Below are 27,759 nucleotides of genomic sequence, written 5' to 3'. Positions count from 1 at the left end.
TCACAAAAATGATTTTTTAGCCCCCAGTTTTGTATTTTCACAAGGGTAACAGGATAAATTAGACCCCAAAAGTTGTTGTCCAATTTGTCCTGAGTACGCTGATACCCCATATGTGGGGGGGAACCACTGTTTGGGCGCATGACAGAGCTCGGAAGGGAAGGAGCGCCATTTGGAATGCAGCCTTAAATGGATTGGTCTGCAGGCGTCACGTTGCATTTGCAGAGCCCCTGATGTACCCAAACAGTACAAACCCCCCACAAGTGACCCCATATTGGAAACTAGACCTCCCAAGGAACTTATCTAGATGTGTTGTGAGAACTTTGAACCCCCAAGTGTTTCACTACAGTTTATAACGCAGAGCCGTGAAAATAAAACATCTTTTTTTTCCCACAAAAATGATTTTTAGCCCCCCAAATTTTTATTTTCCTAAGGATAACAAGAGAACTTGGACCCCAGAAGTTGTTGTTCAATTTGTCCCGAGTACGCTGATAACACATATGTTGGGGTAAACCCCTTTTTGGGCGCACGGGAGAGCTCGGAAGGGAAGGAGCACTGTTTTACTTTTTCAACGCAGAATTGGCTGGAATTGAGATTGGACACAATGTCGCGCTTGGAGAGCCCCTGATGTGCCTGGACAGTGGAAACTTCCCAATTCTACCTGAAACCCTAACCCAAACACACCCCTAACCCTAATCCCAACGGTAACCCTAACCACACCCCTAGCCCTGACACACCCATAATTCTAATCCCAACCCTAATCCAAACGTAAATGTAATCCAAACCCTAACCCTAACTTTACCTCCAACCCTAACCCTAACCCTACCCCTAACCCTAACCCTAAACGTGACTGAAATACGTGGCACTGAAATACGTGGCACTGAAATACGTGGCACTGAAATACGTGGCACTGAAATACGTGGCACTGAAATACGTGATACGTGGCACTTAAATACGTGGCACTGAAACACGTGGCACTGAAATACGTGATACGTGGCACTGAAATACGTGGCACTGAAATATGTGATACGTGGCACTGAAATACGTGGCACTGAAATACGTGGCACTGAAATACGTGGCACTGAAATACGTGGCACTGAAATACGTGGCACTGAAATATGTGATACGTGGCACTTAAATACGTGGCACTGAAACACGTGGCACTGAAATACGTGGCACTGAAATACGTGGCACTGAAATACGTGGCACTGAAATACGTGATACGTGGCACTGAAATACGTGGCACTGAAATACGTGGCACTGAAATACGTGGCACTGAAATACGTGATACGTGGCACTGAAATACGTGGCACTGAAACACGTGGCACTGAAATACGTGATACGTGGCACTGAAATACGTGGCACTGAAATACGTGGCACTGAAATACGTGGCACTGAAATACGTGGCACTGAAATACGTGGCACTGAAATACGTGGCACTGAAATACGTGGCACTGAAATACGTGGCACTATGACTGTCAGAAAATGTTCATTAAACGGTTAGGGGTGAGGTTAGGGGTAGAGTTAGGGTTAGGGTTTGGATCCCTTTATCACCTTGATGGTGGTGGGTGGCTTTTCAGTGTGTTTTCTGTTTTTTTTCGATAAAAATGCATGCGTTTTTAACGCAAACAAACGCATGTGCTTAAAAACGCAAGAAAATACTGCAGGTTGTATTTCTGAAAATGAACGCATGCAGAAAAAAACCGCATGCGTTTGAAAACGCGACCAAACGCGTACAAAAAAACCGCATGCGTTTTCAATGTTAAATATAGGGAAAAAACGCATGCGTTTTTTTGTGCAAAAAACGCTGCAGACAAAAACGCAAGTGTGAAACCAGCGATGCTTTTTATAGCAAAAAAGTTTTTGCGTCTCCACATTTTGAGACCTATAATTTTTCCACATTTTGCTCCACAGAGTCATGTGAGGTCTTGTTTTTTGCGGGACGAGTTGACGTTTTTATTGGTAACATTTTCGGACACGTGACCATTTTTGATCGCTTTTTATTCCGATTTTTGTGAGGCAGAATGACCAAAAACCTGCTATTCATGAATTTCTTTTGGGAGAGGCGTTTATACCGTTCCGCGTTTGGTAAAATTGATAAAGCAGTTTTATTCGTCGGGTCAGTACGATTACAGCGATATCTCATTTATATCATTTTTTTATGTTTTGGCGCTTTTATACGATAAAAACTAAAATATAGAAAAAATAATTATTTTGGTATCGCTTTATTCTCAGGACTATAACTTTTTTATTTTTTTGCTGATGATGCTGTATGGCGGCTTGTTTTTTGCGGGACAAGATGACGTTTTCAGCGGTGCCATGGTTATTTATATCAGTCTTTTTGATCGCGTGTTATTCCACTTTTTGTTCGGCGGTATGGTAATAAAGCGTTGTTTTTTGCCTCGTTTTTTTTTTTTTTTTCTTACGGTGTTTACTGAAGGGGTTAACTAGTGGGGCAGTTTTATAGGTTGGGTCGTTACGGACGCGGCGGTACTAAATATGTGTACTTTTATTGTTTTGTTTTTTTTATTTAGATAAAGAAATGTATTTATGGGAATAATATATATTTTTTTATCATTATTTATTTAGGAATTTTTTTTTTTTTTTTTTTTACACATGTGGAAAATTTTTTTTTTTACTTTTTTACTTTGTCCCAGGGGGGGACATCACAGATCATTGATCTGGCAGTGTGCACAGCACTTTGCCAGATCGACGATCTGCTGTGCAGGGCTGCAGGCTTACGAAGTGTCTGCTCTGAGCAGACACTCGGTAAGCCACCTCCCTCCCTGCAGGACCCGGATGCCGTGGCCATCTTGGATCCGGGACCTGCGGCGAGGAGGGAGGTAGGAGACCCTCAGAGCAACGCGATCACATCGCGTTGCTCCGGGGGTCTCAGGGAAGCCCGCAGGGAGCCCCCTCCCTGCGCGATGCTTCCCTATACCGCCGGTACACTGCGATCATGTTTGATCGCGGTGTGCCAGGGGTTAATGTGCCGGGGGCGGTCCGTGACTGCTCCTGGCACATAGTGCCGGATGTCAGCTGCGATATGCAGCTGACACCCGGCCGCGATCGGCCGCGCTCCCCCCGTGAGCGCCGCTGATCGATGATGACGTACTATCCCGTCGGCGGTCATACGGGCCCACCCCACCTCGACGGGATAGTACGTCTGATGTCAGGAAGGGGTTAATAATGGATAGGTGACATAATTGACGCCTCTCCATTATTAATCTGGCTTAATGTCACCTTACAATAGCAAGGTGACATTAACCCTTCATTCCCCCATATCCCACCTCTACACAGGAGTGGGAAGAGAGTGGCCAAGTGCCAGAATAGGCGCATCTTCCAGATGTGCCTTTTCTGGGGTGGCTGGGGGCAGATGTTTGTAGCCAGGGGGGGCCAATAACCATGGACCCTCTCTAGGCAATTAATATCTGCCCTCAGTCACTGGCTTTACCACTCTGGCGGAGAAAATTGCGTGGGAGCCCACGCCAATTGTTTCCGCGATTTAACCCTTTATTTTAGCAGCTACAGCACCCAAATTTTGCACATACACACTACTAACATTAGTAGTGTGGAATATGCAAAAAAAAAAGGGGATATGAGATGGTTTGCTGTATGTAAACCATGTCTCATATCATGTCGGGTTTGTGAAGGAGAAATGAGAAGCCGGCAATTGATTTACCGGCTTTTCACATATATCGCGCTGAATTAAATATAAATACAGAATATATATATGTGTCTCAATGACATATATATATATACTGTATGTATGTTTTACCGAACATTTGAGCACATAAATCCATTAGATGTCGGTTTTGCAAGCCTGCGAGAAAATATCGCAGTACGGATGCCATACGGATTACATACGGAGGATGCCATGCGCAAAATACGCTGACACACCCTGCCTACGGATGACATATGGACCACTATTTTGGGAACATTTCTCCGTATTATGGCCGTATTACGGCCGTAAAAAACGGACCGTATTGTCTTACGCTGAGTGTGACGCCAGCCTTATTCATCCTTACGGGCTTAACTGGCTGGTCACTGATCCTTCAGTGACCTGCCTCCTTTTTTAGATACTGAATATAATAGTGCTTGTTTTGAAAACATTTTTTACCTCCAGCAAAATGGTGGCTGTACCTATGCAGTAGTATCTGTCGCTTACTGATAGATGCTACTGCACATGTGCCGCCATCTTGCTGGAGCCCAACTTTTTTTCTCCAACAAAATGGTGGCAACGGCGGCGCTTGCGCAATAGCATTTATTGCTTGCCGGTAGATGCTACTGCGTAAGCTCCAATGCCAGCACCATTTTATTGGAGGAAAAAAAAAAATTTGCCTGCAGCAAAACGACGCTGGCGCTTGCACAGCAGCATATATCAGCAAGCAATGGATGCTACTGTGCAATGTGCCACTGCCGGCGCCATCTTGTAGCAAAAAAAAAAAAATGGCTCAAGCAAGGTGGCGACGGCACATGCGCAGTAGCATCTATCGGTAATCGATGGATGCTACTGCACCAGCGCCATTTTTGTGAAGGTAATTGTTTTTTCAAAGCCAACACTGTTATATTTAGTATTTAAAATAGGAGGCAGGTCACTGAACGATCATTGATCTGTCACCTAAGCCCACAAGGATGAATATGAGAACAGAGCACCACAAAAACCCACCCACAGGCCCGCCCCAAAGCAAAAGAATTTGATTAATTTAAAATTGTCTCTTCAGAGAAAAAGAGGACTAAAACTCTAGTGCAGCCTATAGGAAGTAGCAATGCTAAAAGTCAGTATCGACCATTTAAAGCACCTTGTCACATGACCTAGGATAAAAGCCAAAGCCAAAATCTCAATTTGCACTTTGTTTCAGGATACTGCTCCTCATCAGTGCAAATTGTGAAAATCTGGTTTGGTTCGGTACCCTTTGGATTTTGTACTTTTTAATGACACCATTGGTTTTAACATATCGTGTACTGGAAAACGGGAAAAAAATCCCAAGTGCGGTGAAATTTTAAAAATGTGCAATCCCACAGTTGTTTTTTATTTTGCTTTTTTACTAATTTCACTAAATGCTAAAACTGACCTGCCATCCTGATTCTCCAGGTCATTACACGTTCATCGACACCAAACATGTCTAGGTTCTTTTTTATCTAAGTGGTGAAAAAAAAATTCAAACTTGGTTAAATTTTTTTTTTTTAATATTGTGCCATTTTCCAATACCTGTAGCATCTCCATTTTTCGCGATCCTGGGTTGGGTGAGGGCTTATTTTCGCAGGCCAAGCTGATGTTTTTAATGGCACCATATTGGTGCATATATGATATTTTGATTGCCCGTTATTGCATTTTAATGCAATGTCGCAGTGACCAAAAAAAATGTAATTCTGGTGTTTTGACTATTTTTGTTGCCATGCTGTTTAGCGATCAGGTTAATCCTTTTTTTTATTGATAGATCGGGCGATTCTGAACACGGAAATACCAAATATGTGTATGTTTGATTTTTTTATTGTTTTATTTTGAATGGGGCGAAAGGGGAGTGATTTGAACTTTTATATATTTTTTATATTTTAAAAAACATTTTTTTCACTTTTGGCATGCTTCAATAGTATCCATGGGAGACTAGAAGCTGCCATAACCCAATTGGCTCTGCTACATACAGGCCATGATCTGATTGCCTGTATGTAGCAGAATACCTCACTTGCTATGAGCGCCGACCACTGAGCAGCACTCATAGCAATCTGGCAGTGACAACCATAGAGGTCTCCAGGAGACCTCTGGTTGTCATGCCAACCCATCGTGACCCGCGATCACGTGACAGGGGTGCTATTGTCGGAAGTGCATGTTTAATGCTGCTGTCAGCGGCATTTAACAGGTTAATAGCCATGGGTACATTGTGATTCCAAACGCAGCTGTTCCGGGCACATGTCAGCTGTTCAAAACAGCTGACTTGTGCCAGGAAAGATGTGGGCTCACCGCCCATTACTCCCAATGTCAGAAAGGGGTTAACATTGAAAGATAGAATATCAAAAATAAAATTCAGAAAATCACATTGTATAACTTATATAATAATATATATATATTGTTATATATAAATGTATATAAATGTTTATGCATTTTGCAGTGAGAAATAAGTATTTGATCCCCTACCAGCCATTAAGAGTTCTGGCTCCTACAGAACATCTAGATGCTCCTAATCAACTTGTTACCTGCATTAAAGACAGCTGTCTTACATAGTCACCTTTATAAAAGGCTCCTGTCCACAGACTCAATCTGTCAGATTCTAACCTCTACAACATGGGCAAGACCAAAGAGCTTTCTAAGGATATCTGATTAATTGAGTCTGTGGATAGGAGTAATTTATAAAGGTGACTATGTAAGACAGCTGTCCTTAATGCAGGTAGCAAGTTGATTAGGAGCATTTAACTGGACTGTAGGAGCCAGAACTCTGAGGCCGGCATCACACATGCGAGTTTTACGGACGTAAGAGTGCAGAAACTACGTCCGTAAAACTCGCATAACATATGGCACAATTATTCTCAATGGGGCTGCTCCTATCAGCCGTATATTACGGATCCGTAATATACGGCTTTCTACGGCCGTACAAAATCGCAGCATGCTGCGTTTGTCAGCGTATTGCGCAAAAAAATCGCCAATGAAAGTCTATGGGGGCGAGAAAAATACGGATTCCACACGGACCAGCAGTGTGACTTGTGAGAAATACGCAGCGGTGTTAGTGAAAAGTCGGTAATTCAATTGCCGGCTTTTCATTTCTCCTGCACAAACCCGACAGGATATGAGACATGGTTTACATACAGTAAACCATCTCATATCCCCATTTTTTCTGCATATTCCACACTACTAATGTTAGTAGTGTGCATGTGCAAAATTTCAGCGCTGTAGCTGCTAAAATAAAGGGTTAAATGGCGGAAAAAATTGGCGTGGGCTCCCGCGCAATTTTCTCCGCCAGAATGGTAAAGCCAGTGACTGAGGGCAGATATTAATAGCCAGGAGAGGGTCCATGGTTATTGGCCCCCCTGTGGCTACAAACATCTGCCCCCAGCCACCCCAGAAAAGGCACATCTGGAAGATGCGCCTGTTCTGGCACTTGGCCACTCTCTTCCCACTCCCGTGTAGCGGTGGGATATGGGGTAATGAAGGGTTAATGCCACCTTGCTATTGTAAGGTGACATTAAGCCAGATTAATAATGGAGAGGCATCAATTATGACACCTATCCATTATTAATCCAATTGTTTGAAAGGGTTAAAAAACACACACACACGATTAAAAAGTATTTTAATGAAATAAACACAGCGGTTGTTTTAATAATTTATTGCTCTCTCAATCCATTTGCAGGCCCTCGCTTGGCAAAATAATAAACGCATAAGATACATACCCTCAGCTGAACCGTCACATCCCACGAGGTAATCCATCTGAAGGGGTTAATTATTTTACAGGCAGGAGCCCTGCTAATGCAGCTGTGTGCTCATGCTTGTAATTCCCCGGCGAATGAATGAAATGTAGGTCATTGACCTACATTTCCTTCAGTCGCGGTGATGCGCCCCCTGGTGGATGTCCTCATATGACCTGGAGCGTGGGAAAAAGTTCCCAGGCTGCAGTTCATGAGAACATCCAGCAGGGGCGCATCACCGCGACTCAATGTAAGTACAGATCCAGCTTTCCTTTCAGCACCCGGGGATTACAGGCACGAGCGAGTGGTTTATCGCAGCTCGTGCCTGTAATATTAGTTAACCCCTTCAGATGGATTACCTCGTTGGACGTGATAGGACATCAGAAGGTATGTATCTTGTGCGTTTATTATTTTGCCAAGCGATGGTGTTCCTGATGGATTGAGAGAGCAATAAATTATTAAAACAACCGCTGTGTTTATTTCATTAAAATACTTTTTAATCATGTGTGTGTGTGTTTTTTAACCCTTTCAAACAATTGGATTAATAATGGATAGGTGTCATAATTGACGCCTCTCCATTATTAATCTGGCTTAATGTCATCTTACAATAGCAAGGTGGCATTAACCCTTCATTCCCCCATATCCCACCGCTACAGGGAGTGGGAAGAGAGTGGCCAAGTGCCAGAATAGGCGCATCTTCCAGATGTGCCTTTTCTGGGGTGGCTGGGGGCAGATGTTTTTAGCCACGGGGGGGCCAATAACCATGGTACCTCCCTAGGCTATTAATATCTGCCCTCAGTCACTGGCTTTACCATTCTGGCAGAGAAAATTGCGCGGGAGCCCACGCCAATTTTTTCCGCCATTTAACCCTTTATTTTAGCAGCTACAGCGCTGAAATTTTGCACATACACACTACTAGCATTAGTAGTGTGGAATATGCAAAAAAATGGGGGTATGAGATGGTCTACTGTATGTAAACCATGTCTCATATCCTGTCGGGTTTGTGCAGGAGAAATGAAAAGCCGGCAATTGAATTACCGACTTTTCACAGATATCGCGCTGAATGAAATCTAAATACAGAATATATATATATGTGTCTCAATTACATATATATATATATATATGGAGGATGCCATGCGCAAAATACGCTGACACACCCTGACTACGGATCACTATTTTGGGAACATTTCTCCGTATTACGGCCGTAGTACGGACGTATAATACGTGGCGTATTGTCTTACGCCAAGTGTGACGCCGGCCTTAATGGTTGGTAGGGGATCAAATAATTATTTCTCACTGCAAAATGCAAATCTACTACATAATTGTCTAAGGGTCATTTCACTCTTTCTGTCTGTCACTGAAATCCCAAGTCACTGATTGGTCGCAGCAAAACGGCCATAACCAATCAGCGACGGGCACAGTCTGGCGGCAAAATGGCCACTTCTTACTCCCCACAGTCAGTGCCCGCTTCATAATCCCCTCCTGTCAGCGCTCACAAAGGGTTAATGGCAGTGATAACGGACCGTGTTATGCTGCCGTGTAACGTACTACGTTAACGCCGCTATTAACCCTGTGTGACCAACTTTTTACTATTGATGCTGCCTATGCAGCATCAATAGTAAAAAGATCTAATGTTAAAAATAATAAAAAAATAAAAAATCATCATATACTCACCTTCCGGTGCCTTTCCCGCTCCTCGCGACGCTCTGGTGACCGGTCCATGCATTGCAGTCTCGCGAGATGATGACGTAGCGGTCTCGTGAGACCGCTACGTCATCTCATGAGACTGCAAAGCACTCTTGGGACCGGAGCATCGCGAGAAGCATCGGTAAACGCCTCGGCTAGATCCGGGGGGCTGACGGAGGGTGAGTATATAACTATTTTTTATTTTAATTCTTTTTTTAACAGGGATATGGTGCCCACATTGCTATATACTACGTGGGCTGTGTTAGATACTGCATGGGCTGTGCTATATACTATATCTCTGTGCTGTATACTATGTGGGCTGTGCTATATACTACATGGCTGGGCAATATATTACGTGGCTGGGCAATATACTACATCGCTGTGCTCTATACTGCATGTGCAGTGTTATATACTATGTGGCTGTGCAATATACTACGTGGCTGTGCAATATACTACAAGGCTGTGCAATATATTACGTAGCTGGGCAATATACTACGTGTCTGTGCTATATACTATGTGTCTGTGCTATATACTAAATGTCTGTGCTATATACTACATGTCTGTGCTATATACTACGTGTCTGTGCTATATACTACGTGGCCTGTGTTATATACTGCATGGGTTGTGTTACATACCACGTCTCTGTGCTATATACTACGTGGCTGTGCAATATACTACGTGACTGTGCAATATATTACGTGTCTGTGCTATATACTACGTGGCTGTGGTATATATTACGTGGCTGGGCGATATACTACATCGCTGTGCTATATACTAAGTGGCCTTTGTTATATACTGCATGGGCAGTGTTATATACTACGTCTCTGTGCTATATACTACGTGGCTGTGCTATATACTACGTGGCTGTGCAATATACTACGTGGCTGAGCAATATACTATGTGGCTGGGCAATATACTACGTGGCTGAGCAATATATTACGTGGCTGGGCAATATACTACGTGGGCTGTGCTACATACTACGTGGCTGGGCAATAAACTACGTGGCTGGGCAATATACTACATGGCAATTTGAACCACGCTTCCCTAATTGCTCGCGGCTGGCCGGCCGAATCCTGTGTGTAAATTGCATTATTCTGAAAACTTTGTAAATAAACCACGTACAGATTCTAGAATACCCGATGCGCTAGAATCGGGCCACCATCTAGTAAATTTATATTATTTATACAATGTGATTTTCTGTATTTTATTTTTGATATCCTATCTCTCAATGTTAAAATTAACCTACCCTTAAAATTATAGACTGTTCATGTCCTTGTCAGTGGGCAAACTTACAAAATCAGCAAGGGATCAAATAATTATTTCCTTCACTGTATGTGGTTTATATAATAACATGGGAAATATGTAAAGTTCAGTATGTTAGCTGCACCACAAGGACATTGAGAAAGCGCATATCTGAACATATTTACTATGCGTAAAACAAAACCACCTGCAGTTTGTCAGACGCTTCTCGACATTTTTTAAATTGCCACAATAGTGATGTTACTACCCTTAAGGTTATTGCATTTGAAAGGGTTCCCCCACCCAAAAGAGGAGGTGACAGATCACAATCTCTAAAATACAAAGAAGCATCTACTATTCTTAAATTAAATAACAGAGTACCGAATTGCATGAATATCAGAACGGACCTGTCTTTTCCTGTTTATATACTATATAAAACAGCACCATCTTAGGTCGAGGATGCATACCATACTATGACTAGTAAGAACAAATAGTTCAAAATGCGCCAGTCTGGTGCATTCCCAGGAATATGCAATTTTTACCAATATGATACAAAAATTTAAGAAAAATGTAAATCATTTTTTTAAAGAAATAGTTGTTTTTAACACTTATCTCTCCAGATCTGTTGCTGGACATCTTCCCTACCAAGTTGTATATAAGAAGCTATGGTGGGGGCTCATACTGTACATAGTAGGCTATTTAGGCCCTCATATTGTATCTAGGGAGCTATGTGCAGGCTCATACTCTATATAGGAGGCTATTTGTTGGTTCATACTGTATATAAAAAGCTAGATGGAGGCTCATACTATATATGGAGGCTCATACTGTATATAGAAGGCTATGTGGGGGCTAATACTGTATAAAGGGAGCTATGTGAGCCTTATACATTCTATAGGTAGCTATGTGGGCAGTCATACTGTATGTACGGGGCTAATAATATATATATGGAGAGGCTGTGTGGGGGCTCATATTATATATAGGAGGCCATGTGGGGGCATATTCTCTGGGCCTGTGAGCTGTTATCTTCATTGCAGCATGGCTTATGTCTCCTTTTCTTGTACCGATTGAAGGAATTGCCAGACGAATCCCTGAATACATTGGAAGAAGATACCATTAAGCTAAGTGCACAAATGTGCAGGCCATATAGGGTCTACAGGTCCTTCTCAAAAAATTAGCATATAGTGTTAAATTTCATTATTTACCATAATGTAATGATTACAATTAAACTTTCATATACTATAGATTCATTATCCACCAACTGAAATTTGTCAGGTCTTTTATTGTTTTAATACTGATGATTTTGGCATACAACTCCTGATAACCCAAAAAACCTGTCTCAATAAATTAGCATATTTCACCCGACCAATCAAATAAAAGTGTTTTTAATACCAAACAAAAAAACCATCAAATAATAATGTTCAGTTATGCACTCAATACTTGGTCGGGAATCCTTTGGCAGAAATGACTGCTTCAATGCGGCGTGGCATGGAGGCAATCAGCCTGTGACACTGCTGAGATGTTATGGAGGCCCAGGATGCTTCAATAGTGGCCTTAAGCTCATCCAGAGTGTTGGGTCTTGTGTCTCTCAACTTTCTCTTCACAATATCCCACAGATTCTCTATGGGGTTCAGGTCAGGAGAGTTGGCAGGCCAATTGAGCACAGTAATACCATGGTCAGTAAACCATTTACCAGTGGTTTTGGCACTGTGAGCAGGTGCCAGGTCGTGCTGAAAAATGAAATCTTCATCTCCATAAAGCATTTCAGCCGATGGAAGCATGAAGTGCTCCAAAATCTCCTGATAGCTAGCTGCATTGACCCTGCCCTTGATGAAACACAGTGGACCAACACCAGCAGCTGACATGGCACCCCACACCATCACTGACTGTGGGTACTTGACACTGGACTTCAGGCATTTTGGCATTTCCTTCTCCCCAGTCTTCCTCCAGACTCTGGCACCTTGATTTCCGAATGACATGCAAAATTTGCTTTCATCAGAAAAAAGTACTTGGGACCACTTAGCAACAGTCCAGTGCTGCTTCTCTGTAGCCCAGGTCAGGCGCTTCTGCCGCTGTTTATGGTTCAAAAGTGGCTTTACCTGGGGAATGCGGCACCTGTAGCCCATTTCCTGCACACGCCTGTGCACGGTGGCTCTGGATGTTTCCACACCAGACTCAGTCCACTGCTTCCTCAGGTTCCGGTCACCTCTTCTCGTTGTACAGCGTTTTCTGCCACATTGTTTCCTTCCAACAGACTTACCATTGAGGTGCCTTGATACAGCACTCTGGGAACAGCCTATTTGTTGAGAAATTTCTTTCTGGGTCTTACCCTCTTGCTTGAGGGTGTCAATGATGGCCTTCTTGACATCTGTCAGGTCGCTAGTCTTACCCATGATGGGGGTTTTGAGTAATGAACCAGGCAGTGAGTTTTTAAAAGCCTCAGGTATCTTTTGCATGTGTTTAGAGTTAATTAGTTGATTCAGAAGATTAGGGTAATAGGTCATTTAGAGAACCTTTTCTTGATATGCTAATTTATTGAGACAGGTTTTTTGGGTTATCAGGAGTTGTATGCCAAAATCATCAGTATTAAAACAATAAAAGACCTGACAAATTTCAGTTGGTGGATAATGAATCTATAATATATGAAAGTTTAATTGTAATCATTACATTATGGTAAATAATGAAATTTAACACTATATGCTAATTTTTTGAGAAGGACCTGTATATATCGAAACGTGACTGAGGTATATGGATGTTTTGTGGTTTTAATTGCACTGTCGCTTGACTGCAATTAATGTTCTGATGGGTTATTCTTTGGTTGACAAGGACATCACATATGCTACTTCTTGGACTTTATTAAGGTATTTTTTCTGGTCAGATTGTTGAAAAATATTGATTATATATATATTTTCTATAGCATTATTTTATGTATAGTGCTGTATATAAGAGAAGAATTTATCTGTCATTTTCCATGTATGGATGTGCACCAGTGCACCTGTGTGTTACTTGCATGACTTATCCCATGTTTTGTCAAAGGAGATCACGTGACATGTCACGTTAAACAGCAGGTACCTGTGGGGCTCATGCCTTCTAAACTGTAAAGGGCCCTGGCTACTCTTAATCTGCCCCTAATGGAGACACTATGGCATCAACTTCCATCAAGGCCATCAGGATAATTCTGGGATAATTCTTGAAAATCAAGGTTCCAGAGTCTGGAGGAAGAGTGAGGAGACAGAAAATCCAAGCTGCTTGAGGACCAGTGTGAATTATCCACAATCAATGATGGTTTTGGGAGCCATGTCATTTGCTGGTGTATGACAACTATGTTTTATCAAGATTAAAGTCAGAGCAGCCGTCTACCAGGAAGTTGTAGAGCACTTCATGCTTCCCTCTGTCAATTAGCTTTTTGGAGATGGAAGTTTCATTCTTATGCAGGACTAGGCACCTGTCCACGCTGCCAAAAGTACAATTTCTTGGTTTAAAAACAAAAGTATCACTTTGTTCTGGCTTGATTGGCCAGCAATCTGGCATGACCTTAACTCCATAGAGAATCTATGGGGTATTGTCAAGAGGAAGATGAGAGACACCAGATCCAACAATGCAGACGAGCTGAAGGCTGCTATCAAAGTAACCTGGGCTTCCATAAGACCTCAGCAGTGCCACAGGCTTATTGTCTCCATGCCACACCGCATTGATGCAGTAATTGATGCAAAAGGAGCCCCGACCAAGTATTGAGTGCATTTACTGAGCATACATTTCAGCAGGCCAATATTTTGGATTTTAAAATCATTTTTTCAAGCTGGTGTTATAAAGTATTCTAATTTACTGTTGTAATGACTTTTGGGTTTTCAATGGATTCAGTGACATATATTGTTGGTTTTGGATCCAAAACCCCCCTTTAAAAGAAAGATCAACGTCTTTAGAACGATGGTTAATAGTGATGAGCGAATACATTCAGCACTATTTGTTACTCACATGAATAGTACGCTATTTGGGCTATTCGTTACTTGGCGAGTAAGGCTACGTTCACATTTGCGGCCAGCGCCGCAGCATCGGGCGCCGCAGCGGCGCCGCATGCGTCATGCGCCCCTATATTTAACATGGGGGCGCATGGACATGCGGCGCACTTGCGTTTTGCGCCGCATGCGTCGCTGCGGCGCCCGCGTCGGGGCGCAGAGGACGCAGCAAGTTGCATTTTTGCTGCGTCCAAATTCAATGAAAAAAACGACGCATGCGGCGCAAAACGCAGCGTTGTGCATGCGTTTTGCTGCGTTTTTGTTTGCGTTGTGCGCTGCGGCGCCGACGCTGCGGCGCACAACGCAAATGTGAACGTAGCCTAATTTGGTATTCACCTAGGTATATTCTAGTGACCCGCCCAGCATGTTTGGAGCTTTATGTGCGGCCAATGAACATGCTGGACTGGCTTGGCAATCACAGTAATGCCGTCGCGGTCTTTGGTGTGGCATTACTGTGATTGGCTGGCTTTACAGCATCAAACAGGATATTTAATCCCTGCCAGTGCCATCTTGCACACATTGCAGCCGGAACCAGAGTAGGGAGAGAGTAGAGTGAACGTAGGGAAAGTGAATGGAGTGTATAGGCAGAGTTTTTGATTCCAAAAAGCTCTTTTAAGAGCTCATGATGGTGAAGATTAGTTCTTTGTTAGGTGGAGATAAAGTAGGGAGAGATTTAATAGGAGGGAGAGTGAAAGGCAGGCACCTGAGTGTTATCACATGATCATTGCAAGTACATGCTGCAGATCTCTGCTAGTTTGCATTGTGTTGTCTACTGAGATTAGGGAGTTATAGGCAGGGTTTCATCCACTACCATAATATGCAAAGCAGCTCTTTTTAGAGACAAATAATATTTGTTAATACCAGTATATACTAAACCAATTTTTTTGGAGCTACATAATATTCCTGCGTATCAGTAACATAATTTTTAAAAGCTCATTTCTAATTAATATTCCTTGCCTATTGCTTAAATAGTTAATATTTATCTAGCAGTTGTACGACTTGTGCAAAACCTGCTGAGGTACAGAAACGTCACTATTTACCAGTAATTTCCATGACACTGCTGTTGGCATGGCGATCTAAAAAATAAAAAAATTCTATTGATTAAATAAATAGCATATTTTTATCTAGCTATTTTGTGACTGGCGCAAACCGTGTAGAGATACGCAAATGTCACAATTTACCAGTTGCAATTATTTTCCTTAGTCTGCTGTTGCCGAATGTCAGCAATGTGACATAAAAATAAATTAATTTTCTATTGGTTAAATAAATAGCGTATCTTTATCTAGCAGTTGTGTGACTGGCGCAATCCATGCACAGATAAGCAAACGTCAAAATTTACCAGTGGCAATAATTTTCCTTAGTCTACTGTTGTCGTGTGTCAACAAGGCGATATAAAAAAATACTAATTTTTTTATTGGTTTAATAAATAGCGTATCTTTATCTAGCAGATATGCGAATGGTGCAATCTATGCAGAGGTAGGCAAACGTCAAAATTTACCAGAGGCAATAATTTTCCTTAGTCTGCTGTTGTTATGTGTCAGCAAGGTCATATAAAAAATGCAAATTTTCTATTGGTTAAATAAATAGCGTATATATATATATATATATATATATATATATATATATATATATATATATATATATATATATATAACTAGCAGCTGTGCGTCTGATACAAAGCCTGCTGAGATACACAAATGTGACTCTTTACCTGTAATTTTTGTGAGTCTCTGTCACGGGGAGACTAGGTGGGCAAGAGCTAATAACCCGGGCCCCTGCAATTTCCCTCAGACTAGGGAAATCCTGACTGACCCTCTACCTAGAGTTTACACTGATGGTGTGCATGTCTAGGCCTCGACCCTCGCCCTGTCTCCTGTTTTAACCCTAGGCTAAAACCACCGCCCACCACCCAGTGAAAAGATAATACACCAATACCCACAGTTAGCACAGACAAGGATAACGGAAAATATACACCACGCCGCAGTCACTAAGGAATACTCTATAAATGCGCAGGGCAAAATAAATCCAAATATAGGAAGGAGTAAATAAGACAAAGGGAAATACACCACCAGCAACGCTACTCCAACTACTAGCTCACCACTCCAGACCGAGATAACAACGCACAAGACAGAAGCTATAATCGGCGATGCCCAATGTTCAGGAGAACTATTTAAAGGCAATGGGCATGGCCCAGCTTCCAATCCGAGCATCAGGTAAATTAACCCCGGACCAGCTAGATAAAATCTAGCCGACGCCAATGATCACATAGTGGACAAAAGCGGAATTATCGCTGTCTGTCAAACGACCTGGTCTGAACAGCGTCCGACATGACAGTACCCCGCCTTCTACGAGGGACCCCAGGGCCCTCATGGCTTATAGGACCCGGTTTGTCCAGATGGCGGCGGTGAAAAAACCTGACCAGCTGATCCGCATGAATGTCCGAGGCTGGTACCCAGGACCTCTCCTCAGGCCCATAACCACGCCAGTGTACCAAGTACTGTAAAGTGCGGCGCACTACACGAGAGTCAACCACCTTGGAGACTTCGAATTCCAAATTACCATCCACCAAGACTGGAGGTGGCATAGGCGCCGCGTCCACAGAACCCACCACCTTCTTTAAAAGAGACCTGTGGAACACGTTGTGTATCTTATACACCGTAGGAAGCTCCAATCAGTACGCTACTGGGTTAATGACGGCGGTGACCCTAAATGGACCAATAAACCGTGGACCCAATTTAAGGGATGGTATTTTGAGTCTTATGTTTTTTGTGGATAACCACACCCAGTCATCCACACTCAGGTCCGGACCTGGCACACGCCTACTGTCAGCCACACGTTTGTACCTAGCACCCACACTCAACAGGCGCTGTTTAACTCTCCTCCAGACTGATGACAATTGTGCTCCTAACTGGTCTTCCTCCAGAATGCCGGAAGAGCCCCTCTGACTCAAGGTACAAAATTGAGGATGTAGCCCGTAAACACAAAAAAACGGAGACTCCCCAGACGACTCCTGGCGGTGATTATTGATGGCAAACTCAGCCAAAGGAAGAAAGGTAGACCACTCCTCCTGGTTATCAGAGACAAAGCAGCGTAAGTACTGTTCCAAATTTTGGTTCATACACTCAGTCTGACCATTTGACTGAGGATGAAATGCCGAAGAATGAGACAACTTGATCCCCAGCCGTGAGCAAAATGCTTTCCAAAATTTTGCCACAAACTGAGTACCCCTATCAGACATGATGTCAGACGGAACCCCATGAAGTCTGACCACCTCCTGCACAAATACCTGAGCCAGAGTCTTAGCGTTAGGCAATGAAGGCAAAGACACAAAGTGCGACATTTTTGAAAACCGATCAACAATCACCAAGATGACCGTGTTCCCAGCTGAGGAGGGCAAATCAGTGATGAAATCCATGGAGATTTCCGTCCATGGCTTACTAGGTATCTCAAGAGGAAGTAGTGTGCCAACAGGACGGGAGAGGGGCGTCTTAGCCCTAGCGCATGTGGTACAAGCTGACACATATGATACCACGTCCTGTCGGATCTTGGGCCACCAAAACCGACGTGACACTAACTCTAAGGTACCTCTAACCCCGGGGTGGCCAGCCAGGACAGCATCATGATGCTCCGCCAAAACCTTTAAGCGGAGATGAAGCGGGACAAAAGATTTGTTGATGGGAAGCTCAGATGGTACCTCCTCCTGAGCCTCGGCAATCTCAGCCTCAACCTCGGTAGTGAGAGCCGAAACCACAACACCCTTTTGGAGGATGGGTACTGTCATGATATGTACTTTTACCCTGTCCTGTATTTGAATAATATGCCATTTGATGTATGTAACTGTTCTCTGGTTTCTATTAGCTGTAATTTATGTATTTTCTTGTGCTGGGAGTTTACCTGTAACAATGTCTCCTTCCCCCAATACTTGCAGCCCTAAGCTATAATGTAATTAAGCTTTGTCAACTAGTGAAGGAATAGCCATTCTTCCTCACAGCAGGTGGCTAGTCAAATGTACATACTACCTAGACTAAGTGGAGCCGACCAGCATAGAATCTTCTGGTGGACCCAACCATTGAACAGAAGGTGTGACCCCTACCCCCCTTCATGGGCGGATCCCAGGAGCTCAGACAATCCATTCTTATTTTGAGATCAGATGTGAGTTGATCCTAAAAGGAGAAGGAGTGGGGATTCTTAGCTGAGGCAAGACCCCACGTCCATCTGTGACTGCGGAAGCGAATGGGGCGAGACTTGAGCTGAGGACATATCTCGTCATTCGTGAGATTGTTTTGGGATCCCTTGGACTCGTGTGGACTATTGCTTTGTTAGCTGGCACAAGGATTATCGGGAGGTGCCCCCGAACCTGTTCCGTTGGACTAATTGTGGACTCTGTAGATCTACCTGCATGTGTTGTTCCAGCGTTCTTGATAATAAATCTGTGGAATCATCCCTTGGCCTGTTGTCCCTTCCTGCTCTGCCGTACACCCCGTCACAGGTACTGGATCTTCCCGAGGTTCTCCCCCCAGAAAACACCTGGACAGAGCATCCGCCTTAGTGTTTTTAGACCCCGGTCTGTAAGTGACAACAAAATTGAACCGCGTGAAAAACAATGCCCAGCGAGCCTGCCTGGGGGACAGACGCTTGGCTGACTCCAAATACAGCAGATTCTTATGATCGGTAATAACAGTAACCTGATGTACCAACCCCTCCAAGAAGTGTCGCCATTCCTCAAAGGCCAACTTGATTGCCAACAACTCCCTGTTGCCGATATCGTAGTTACATTTGGCGGACGACAGTTTCTTGGAGAAATAGGCGCATGGACGCAAATCACTCAAAAATGAGCCTTGTGATAGTACTGCCCCCACACCAACCTCAGACGCATCAACTTCCACAACAAAAGGTTTAGATACGTCTGGCTGCACAAGAATGGGGGCTGAAACAAAACTGTTCTTAAGAAATTCAAATGCGCGCACAGCAGCCTCAGGCCAAACGGAGAAATTGGTACCCTTTTTAGTCATGTCAGATAGCGGTTTAGCAATGATGGAAAAATCCTTGATAAATTTCCTATAGTAGTTAGAAAACCCAAGGAACCGTTGAAGTGCTTTCAGGTTATCAGGCGGTTCCCAATGCAGCACCGCTTGCACCTTAGCGGCGTCCATTTTAAAACCAGAAGCAGACACAATATAACCCAAGAAAGGCAACTCTTGAACAGAAAATACACATTTCTCAAGTTTAGCATACAGCTTATTCTCTCTGAGAAGCTGTAACACCTGCCTGACATGATCTAAATGAGTATCACGGTCGCAAGAATATATGAGAATGTCATCTAGGTACACAATAACGAATTTCCCCAAAACATGCGAAAACACATCATTAATGAAATGTTAGAACACTGCAGGTGCGTTAGTCAACCCAAATGGCATCACCAAATTTTCAAAATGACCCTCAGGGGTATTAAAAGCCGTCTTCCACTCATCACCTTGACGGACTCTTATGAGGTTGTACGCCCCCCTGAGGTCAAGCTTGGTAAACCACTTAGCACCTGCCACCTGGTTGAACAAATCTGGTATTAGTGGCATAGGGTATGGATCACGAACCATAATCTGGTTCAATTCCCTGAAATCCAAACACGGGCGTAATCCGCCATCTTTCTTCTTCATGAAGAAGAACCCTGCTGCCACAGGTGAGGATGAAGGCCTGATGTGCCCTTTGCTCAAACTTTCAGCAATGTAATCTTTTAATGCTTGTCTCTCCGTTGTTAAACATCCTTGCTTTAGGCAATTTGGCCCCTGGTTTAAACCTGATAGTACAGTCATAGGGGCGATGTGGCGGCAACTCTGAACAACCCTTCTCAGAGAACACATCCACAAAATCCAGAAGTGACACCGGAACGCTTGAAGTCACAGCAGACACACATGTGGCCAGGCAATTCTCCTGGCAGAATTCGCTCCCCTGAATTTTGTCCTGAGTTTTCCAGTCAATTACCGGGTTGTGCATAGACAACCATGGAAAACCCAAAACCACCTGAGCAGGAAGATTCCTGAGCACCTTACATGTAACCTGCTCGGAATGTAGTAGAACCCCAATGTGGAGTTTCACCTCAGCCACAAATTCAGTAATCTCCCCCTGTGAGAGAGGAGCAGCATTGATGGTGACCACGCGGATAGGATAAGGCAGTTTTTCAATCCTAAAACCTGCTGTGCGCGCAAACTCCTCATCAATTAGATTTGTGGCTGAACCACTATCCTCAAAAACAGTAATTGGCAGCTCACTGCCATCGATTATAACATTAGCAGTGAGCATGCATTGAGAAACCACCATGGAGGATATAAGCTCAGATTGGTCTCCTCCACACCCTCTGAGATTAGAAGTTTTCCGCCGTTGCGTTTTTCTTAGACAGCAGAGGACAGATGTTAATAAAATGACCAGTTTTACCGCAGTAAAAACAGGCTCCCTGCTTCCTGAGCTCAGGGGCTCGACGCTTCACATGTGACACCCCTGCGATTTGCATAGGCTCCATGGGCTCACCTGCAGCAACCTCAAGTGAACGTAAACCCTCTCCCATAGGCGGTGTCTCATGCTCCCCCTGACGCAAACGGCGATCAATGCGGACAACCAGACTCATAGCGGAATCTAGAGAAGTAGGAGTCTCGTACATCAGAAGGGCTTTTTTAACCCTTCCAGAAACCCCATGAATAAGCTGACTCCGCAGCGCTGGATCATTCCACTGTGTATCGATCGCCCAGCGACGAAATTCAGAACAGTAATCCTCTGCAACTCGCTCCCCCTGGCGAATAGTGCGTACCTTAGATTCTGCTAGAGCCATTCTGTCTGGCTCATCGTAAATGTTTCCAAGAAAGGAAAAAAAACTCTCCACAGAGTCAAATGCAGCAGAATCAGATGGCAAAGAAAATGCCCATGATTGGGGATCCCCGCTTAACAATGACAACACCAGGCCCACACATTGAGCCTCATTACCTGAGGAGATCGGGCGCATATGGAAATATAGTTTGCAAGCTTCACGAAAAGAAACAAATTTACTGCGTTCCCCAGCAAATTTTTCAGGCAAAGGAAACTTAGGCTCAGCAACTCTACCTGTCACTCCAGCTTGCACATTAGATACTGCTAGTCCCTGTTGCTGCACTGCCCCCCTCAACTCAGTGACCTGTAGGGACAGCACCTCCAACTGGCGGGTTATGGAAGTCATGGGATCCATGACAAAACAAAAAAAGGAAACCCCCTTTTTTTTTTTGTTTTAAAGGCCGATTATAATGGCACGGGGAGACTAGGTCGGCAAGAGCTAATAACCCGGGCCCCTGCAATTTCCCTCAGACTAGGGAAATCCTGACTGACCCTCTACCTAGTGTTTACACTGATGGTGTGCATGTCTAGGCCTCGACCCTCGCCCTGTCTCCTGTTTCAACCCTAGGCTGAAACCATCGCCCACCACCCAGTGAAAAGATAATACACCAATACCCACAGTTAGCACAGACAAGGATAACGGAAAATATACACCACACCGCAGTCACTAAGGAATACACTATAAATGCGCAGGGCAAAATAAATCCAAATATAGGAAGGAGTAAATAAGACAAAGGGAAATACACCACCAGCAACGATACTCCAACTACTAGCTCACCACTCCAGATCGAGATAACAATGCACAAGACAGAAGCTATAATCGGCGACGCCCAATGTTCAGGAGAACTATTTAAAGGCAATGGGCATGGCCCAGCTTCCAATCCGAGCATCAGGTAAATTAACCCTGGACCAGCTAGATAAAATCTAGCCGACGCCAATGAGCACATAGTGGACAAAAGCGGAATTACTGCTGTCTGTCGAACGACCTGGTCTGAACAGCGTCCGACATGACAGTCTCCTGTTGCCATGTGTAATAAAGCTGATATCTGAAAAAATAGCCACACATTGCTAGATACAGGGAATTTATACATAACACCTTTGTGAGGGTACTTGTGAAAAATAAAGCCAGGAAATGTTTTATTCATAATGCATTCAATATCAGAAAGGGTGACGTTAAGGGACGTGGATGCGGTGGTGCCTGGCAAGGCCATATGACAGATCAGAAGGTGACTGTATCTCATTCTAGCTTCCTGTCAAAATTTCGACAGTGCGCTACCCCTCTGTCGACAAGTGCGAGGATGCTGTGGGTTGAATGGCAGATAAAGGCTCCAGTGTGTTGACAAGGAGTACCAGAAAGTCTTCCACATGGTCCAGTCTCAGTAGCCAAGAGGCTGAGACTCTGAATCCTCAACCCGGTCCTCAAGGATAGCCTGAATCTTACCAGATTCCATGTTCAGCCCCTGGGGAGAGATGATATAACCTAAGAACTGTATCTCAGAAAGATGGAACTCGCATTTCTCCGGCTTGATATACAGATGGTTCTCTTTCAGACATCTTAAAACAGCTTTGACATGTTCTTCATGTTCCTGTTGAGAGTCAGAAAAGATTAGAATATCGTCCAAATAGATCACCACAAACTTGTCCAACAAATCTCTGAAAATGTCATTAGCAAGGTGTTGAAACATTGCAGGGGTATTACAAAGCCCGAAGGGCATCACGAGATATTCAAAGTGTCCACACCGGCATCTGAATGCCGTCTTCCACTCATCCCCTGGACAAATACGCACCAAATTATAAGCCCCACGAAGATCCAGTTTAGAGAACACCTTAGCATGGCAGACTCTTTCCAGTAATTCGGGAATCAGAGGCAAAGGGTAACGGTTCCATATGGTTACCTTATTGAGCTCTCGATAGTCCACACAGGGTCTCAGGGACCCATCCTTCTTCTTTACAAAAAATATAGGTGCCCCTGCTTTTGAGGAAGAAGGACGTATGAAGCCCTTGGCCAGATTTTCATCAATATACTCCTTTAAGGCTTGAATCTCAGGTGCCGCCAAAGGGTATACGTTACCAAAAGGAATAGCTGCCCCAGGAAGCAACTCAATGGGACAGTCATAATGCCTGTGTGGAGGAAGCTGATCTGCATTCTTCTTGTCACAGATGTCAGAGAACTCTTTATATGCTGAAGGAAAAGTAAATACTTGTACAGGTGGTTCCGTAGCTGTGGACTCGGGGAAAAACTTCAGTTAATGCTGAGTTGCTCCTTGTTGGAAAGATAATCTCCTTGGTCTCCCAGTTGATAGTTGGATTCTGAGAACCCAGCCACGGGATGCCTAAAATCCCAGGAAAATGAGAAGAAATTAACAAGAAGGAGAGTTGCTCCTGATGATTAGGCTCCAACAAAATCTCAAGGGGTGCGGTCTCCCGATCCACAGGCCTGGAGATTAAAGGTGACCCATCCACTGTTTCCATGGTAATTGGAGAGGCTCTCTGCTGAATTTCAATAACATGTTCTTTGGCAAATGCGATATCCATAAAATTGCCACCTGCACCAGAGTCAATCATAGCTGCACTGGAAATCCACTGTCCTGTACACAGGATTTTAATTGGGAGAGAACAGTGAGAGTTCTTTTCATTTAGCTCCTTGGCTGGTGAAGTCATAGAGAGTGAATGGAATACAGCGTTTAAAGGCAGGCTACATTCAGAGATGTCAGATTCATCATCATAGTTGTCATACTCCCCTACCGCTACTAGCACCTTGTTAGGCCGCTTGGGACACTTGGGACAGTTGATTAGAAAGTGGTCACACTGGCCGCAGTAGAAACATAGACTTTCTCGAAGGCGATGCTCCCGGCGCTCATTACTCTCGCGCCTCTGGACGGAATCAATTTGCATGGGCACCTCCTCTACCTCTCGAGATGTTTTACCTGCAGGCTCTTTGGAAGGAAGGGAAAAGTTAGAAATACGGTTATATGCAGCAAACTTCTCCTGCCTATGCTCAGTGAATGTCAATGCGCACACAATGCTGTATAAATGTTTCTAGCTCTTGTGGTGATTCAGAGCGAGATAATTCATCCTTTACAATGCTAGACAGACCCCTTTTAAAAATAGGTAATTGTGCATAACTGTCCCAATTAGTATCTACCGCTAATCTCTTGAATTCAGTAGAATACTCAATAAGAGAAAGTTTAGCCTGGTGTAAATACAGTAAAGCAGATTCAGCAGTTGCACGGTGATTAGGGTCATCAAACATTAATGCCATAGTGGCCAAAAAAAATCATCCAAATTATTTAACCACAGGTCACGAGACTCAATCATCGGATTCGCCCAGGCGAGTGCTCATGCGGTCAGCAGCATTATTACACACAATACTTTGGATCTATCATTAGGAAAACGGTCAGCATGCACATCAAAATATAGCATACATTGATTCACAAAGCCACGAAATTTGTCGCGATCACCAATCTGAATGGGGGCAACTTAGGTGGGCTAGCAGGTGGCGGTTGCCCAGAGGGTAATGTGGCTTGTGCCGCTACTTGTGTGCTTATGTCCTGAAAAGCCCATCCATACTGGGACTCTATGCCAGCAAGTTTGTTTTCCTGGACTGCCATTCGGGTGCTTAAGTCCGGCAAAGTTTGTCCAAACACTTGTTGATTGTGTTCAAAGCTTCCAAACTTCTTTTGCAGACCTTCCACATCTTTCTGCTGTGATCTAATTATGGAGAACATGTGCTCTAGTCTGCTTTCTGCAGTCATTTTTCCAGCAGTCTCCTCTTTTGAGGCTAGAGTATCCTGTAATGATTATAGGGGATAACTCAGGAGACTCTTTGCGTGGAACAAGACAACTACAGGACACAGTTTTATAAGTGGTAAAGTCTATATTATCACACGGTGATTCAAACAGGTGCTGAGCGAAGCTCAAGTCCACAACACTTGTTGTAAATATAAAATGCAGCTTAACAGTCTATAGGAACTTTAGAGGAAAAACGCAATCAAGCAGAAAGTCTATGAAGCACAGTTGTACTTGAGAATACTTGACACAAATAAGTCCTTGATTAGTCCAAACACAGATAGATATGCTTATAAGGCAGTTCAAGCAATGTCTTAGCTCAACCAGGAAGGCCTGGGTGATAATCTCAGATTTAAGCAGAGCACCAACAGCTTACATGTCCAGCAAATGCAGATGGAAACAAACACAAGCAGCCAGATGGAGGAGGATTACTGGAAACCGATGTATGCAGCAGAAACTCAGAGCTGAGTAGCAAGATCTCCACACAGGTTCACAGGAGCAGGTGCAGGTGCAAAGCCAGGGAGTCAACAGGGTAGAAGCTGCACAGTAAAAGGTCCCCCTTTTACTGCGCTGCATTCTTAGGTAATACATCCATACCTTCCTTTATGCCTCTTACTACGCACTATATGCACTTTTTTTGTATTGCACATTGTTTGTATTATTTCCCATAGGATTACATGGTTCTCACTATGAACTATAGGCACTTTTTGCCATATATTAATAGTATTGTGTGGAGCTTTTTCCCTTTGGGCCATAGCTCTTATTATCGCTGCTAGGATTTAAATGCCATACTAAGATGTACTTTGCACACTAACATATAGTTATTTTAAGCCCTCTTTTGTTTCTAACAATGTAGCTGTATATATATATATTTATTGTCCACTGTGGCATATTATTAAACAATATAACTATATATATATTGGGAGTATGCGTTATATATGCGCACACGTCAGCAGCTCCTCTGTTTGTATTGTATTTATGAGGTTGGGCTTTGTAAAATATGTCATGTAACATCATTTAGGTGGCTTACAGCTACATTGCTATTTCAAATAGCTTTCTTGTTCAGGCATTTTTTGGATCATTTGATTTTTAGGATTTTGTGTTGTATTTCCCAATGCAGACAGTATGTTCTGTCATATGTATCTCCACTGATTGATATTAGTTTTTGTTAGGTTTTTATCTTTAAAATGATTAATAAAATATTATTGTTTTTATTGGCAAAAGCTTCCTATGTAGGCCTTATATTGGTGTGAGGGTAGAAGCTGGATGCAAGGCAGAATACTCTAGCACAGACTAAAGGCTGGGGTGGAGTTATATAGCAGGAAGACACAGTGCACATGAGACCAAAGACACCATCTTGGAAAAGGGCAGTAATGCACAAAAGGTAATCAAAATGTTCAGAGTCCTGACAAAAAGTGAGTTTCAAATTCTCACAAAGTGGACATACTTCAGTCCTGTTAGTTTGTCGTATAACAGCCAGCCACTTTCTGCCACTTACATTGTGTTGTTTTATGCACAGGGCTGGAGTTTTGGTTCAGTCTCCCACAAAAAAGGGAGATTTAAATTCTCAACAAGTTTATATACACCTTCTACCTTGTTTTACAGTACCATATAACGGTTATTATTTTGGTTAGATTTTCCCAAATATGAGGAAGTCTGGTGGAAGAGCTGGGAGTAGGAAAACAGCTTTTAAAGCTGGAGCAGAAGGAAAAAGTTTTGGCTTTCCTTGCTGACTCAGCCGCTAGCTCTTTCGCCTCCTCTTCACAAAGTTCCAAATATAAAAGCAGTGAGTCATCAGTGGATGCTCCCGGTCAGGAACAAGACATTTCCTTGTGTCCTTCACCCAAACCAAAAGTGAAGGATGCGTCAGGCGACTCTACAGGTTACTCCATGGAGCTCTTTACACATACCGTGCCTGGGTTAGAAAGGGAAATTGTTAGCTGCCCATTACAAGATTAATCGGACATGGAGTGCAACTGATGCACAGCCACAGCTAGATTATTATGCTGTTCCATTGACTCAGATCACTACATTGCCCTCGCAGTGTACTGAGCCAGAATCTGACCCTGATGAGACTATGGTGCCCCGTCCCGAACGCTATAGCACCTTACACGGTGACACAGAGGAAGGTGCACATGACATTGAAGAGGAGGTGATAGATGACCCAGTTGTTGACCCAGATTGGCAGCCATTGGGGGAAGAGGGTGCCGCTGCCAGTAGCTCAGAAGTGGAGGAGGATGATCCGCAGCAGCCATCTACATCGCAACAGCTGTCATCTGGCAGGCCCATATCAAGCCAAAAATGTTTGTGAAAAACAAAAACAGTTTTAGGACAGCGTGGCCATCCGGTGAAAGTAGCACAGCGTGCAATGCCTGAAAAGGTATTCCATAGTAGGAAGAGTGTAGTGTGGGAGTTTTTTAACCAAGATCCGAATGATCAGTCAAAACTTATCTGTAAGAAATGCTCAAAGACCTTTAGCAGAGGGAAGAATCTTAAAAATTTAAATACAACGTGCATGCTTAGACATTTAATCAGCATGCACTTGCAAGCCTGGACTAACTACCAAACGTCCCGTACCGTTGGTGCACCTGCTCAGAATGAAGGTAGTCAGCAACGCTACATTGCTTCCCTCACTGTAAGACCACCGGTTAGGACACCACCAGCAGCAAATGTGGAGGTATCGTCGCAAGGCAAATGCAGTCAGGGAATCACAAGGTTATTGGTAGGAAACACTGTATGTAGGCCAACATCAAGAATACCATCACCAACCCTCTCTCAATCT

The sequence above is a fragment of the Ranitomeya variabilis genome, chromosome 1 (genome assembly GCF_051348905.1).
Source record: "Ranitomeya variabilis isolate aRanVar5 chromosome 1, aRanVar5.hap1, whole genome shotgun sequence".
NCBI classification, from domain to species: Eukaryota; Metazoa; Chordata; class Amphibia; order Anura; family Dendrobatidae; genus Ranitomeya; species Ranitomeya variabilis.
The sequence above is the reverse complement of the archived record's forward strand: the minus strand, read 5'-3'. Positions refer to the sequence as shown.